The following is a 2,915-nucleotide window of genomic DNA, read 5'->3' as shown; positions in this document are numbered from 1 at the left end:
ATATAAAAATATTTATATTGACATTTACTAATACAACTTTATTAATATTTATTAATAACTGAATTAATATGTCTACCTACATATATAAATTTATATGATGTATCCAAATCATATTATCTATAAAATATATATCAAATAACATAAAATGGTTCAAAAACACAAGAAGTTTATTTCTTAACACAAATATTCAGGGCAGGCATAACTGTGGGTGGCTTTACCCTTACAAATATTGATTCTTACCATTGCATGATTACACCATCTCTAGGGCCTCGGGATTCACATATTTTCACTCCTACTACATTGGCAAGAACTGTTACCTATTTTCTAGCGGCTGGCTGGCTGGACGCATGGTCTGGCTCTGTGACCAGGCACCTCGAGTGATAGAGATATGGGCGGGGCAGTGGCTCCTCCATGGCCTCTGTATTCAAATGAGTCCCCATCTGAGTTTCTAACTTCATATTCAACTTGAAGGGTAGCAGAATATGATACCTTGAAATATGACTGTAGGAGTTCAGTAGATGCCACCCCAAAATATGCCCTTTTGGTATATGGACTATTGTGAGATGCAAGCACTTGAAAAATAGCAAATGCAGGCTTTTCTGAACTCCCCTTACTTGCCTAAAGACAGATCCTCCAGAAGAAACTCAGTTGTCCTAAATCCCCTCTCTGGGACTTTAACAGGGAAGGGACTCTTACCACAGAAGATGAGACTAGAAGTGTGCTGGGGTCCAACCCCAGCGGGTCCAGGGGTCCCCAAAGGTGTGGATGGAGTCGGCGAAGAAGGAATGACACGGAGACAGCATTCAGTTGATCAGCAGCCTTGCCAGGATCTCTAGCCACAATCTCCAGCCAAGTTCTGTGTCCATGTTCTCTTGCTAGGTTCTCCAGCCAGGTTCTCCAGGTTCTCCAGCCAGGTTCTGTAGCCATGTTCTCTCGCTAGGTGTTCCAGCCAGGTTCGGTTTAGGTTCTCCAGCCAGGTTCAGTCGCCAGGTTCTGTAGCCGGGTTCTTCAGCCAGGTTCTGTCTAGGTTCTCCAACCAAGTTCTGTCGCCAGGTTCTGTCCAGGATCTTTTGCCATGTTCTCTCCAGCGAAGTTCTTCTGTCTCTAGGTTCTGTGTAGGTTCTGTCTTCTAAGTTCTATGTCTTGTTACATCTGTATTTATACCAGTTGATTCAATCCTATCAATCTCTATTCCAAAGGTTAGGGCGTTTCTTATCTCCATTCCAGGGAGTAAAGATTATGTAGCTTAAGCATGATTGTTCGTAGTTAAAGAGATTAATTACCCGCCTGGCACTTAGTGAAGGGGTTTTATTCCCTCCCTAACTTCAGGGGAAAATCTCTACCTGGGGAAACAACCTTTCTTGGAGAGGTGACCTTGGTTAAAACACATAGTGCCAAGAAGGTGAGCAAACATATTAAGAACAGTATGCCATATACGCCAGGTCCCTTGAAACAGCAAGGATGGACCGGCTCCCGGCAGAAGTGGACGCCAAACAAAAACATTGGCACAAACTATCTGTTCTTCGAAGGGCCCGTCATCTTTCCTAAAAGTCACTCCAACTAAGAGGTTTATATCCCCTCTTTGCTTTTTCTATCAAGATGGCATTTACTCCAGAATTCTAACCACCTTTGGAGTTGAACATTTTCCCTTGGGCCTCTTCCATATATACATGACGTACACGTGTTGGTAAATGTCTGTTTTACTCTTGTTAATCTGTCTTCTATTACAGAGGCCTCATCTAGAACTCAGGAGAGTAGAAGGAAAATTACTTTTCCTTCTTGACAAACTCAAAATGAAATCTTGTCCTTCCACGTCAGTAAATGGCATGATCACCCACTTAATGGTTCAAGCTAGAAACCTAAGAGTCCCTTCTGTCATTTTACCATCCGGTTCATTTATAATTCCTGTCCTTCTGTTTGTTCATTTTAAGTACAGCTGAGCAGAATTAGATTAATCATACTCCTTGGTTCATGACACTCTCTGTGGCTCCCCTATACTGTCTTCTTGTATCCTCCTAATCTTCTCTTTGCTTTTCCTTATGATATTTTACCACATCTATATGTATTCCAAAAACATGTTTAGTTGTTTTGTTTGTTTGTTTTTTAATCCTCACCCAAGGATATTTTTTCCATTGATTTTTAGAAAGAGTGAAAGGGAGGGAAGTGGGGGGGTGGGGGGGGGGAAAGAGAGAGAGAGAGAGAGAGAGGGAGAGAGAGAGAGAGAGAGAGAGAGAGAAACATTGATGTATGAGAGACACATTGACTAGTTGCCTCCCAACTGGGGCCAGGGAGCAAACCTGCAATTGAGGTATGTGCCCTTGACCTGGAATTGAACCCATGACCCTTTGGTCCATGGGCCAACGCTCGAACCACTGAGAAAAACTAGCCAGGGCTTGTTTAGTTTTTTGATGTTTATAAAAAGGAGTTAGGATATTTGCAATCTTCTGGAACTTAACTTTTTACTCAATATTGTAACGAAAAATTAAATTTCTCCATATTATTGCACATACCTATAGTTTACTACTATATATATACACACACACATATATATATATTATTGCAAATATACCACATTTTATTCATACTCATCTCAGTGGGCATTTGGGTTACTGTTACAAACACTATAATTTTGTACATTCTTGTGCATATTTACTGTGTGCATGTAACTGAGTCTCTCTTGGTATGCACTAGAAAAAATTCCTTGGTTGTAGGATATGAGAAGGTCCAAATTTACATAATTATTCTAAATTGTATTTCAAAGTGATCATTCCAATTTATCCTTCCATCAAAAAGATTTACAAAATCTTGATGATTTATGATCTCTCCAACATTTGGAATTGTCAGATTTCTTAAATTTTATGGATGGAGTTTGTATAAAATGATTTCTTACCATAGTTTTGGTTTGCGTGCCCCAA

The sequence above is a fragment of the Myotis davidii genome, unplaced genomic scaffold, assembly GCF_000327345.1.
Source record: "Myotis davidii unplaced genomic scaffold, ASM32734v1 scaffold725, whole genome shotgun sequence".
Classification (NCBI taxonomy): Eukaryota; Metazoa; Chordata; class Mammalia; order Chiroptera; family Vespertilionidae; genus Myotis; species Myotis davidii.
The sequence above is the reverse complement of the archived record's forward strand: the minus strand, read 5'-3'. Positions refer to the sequence as shown.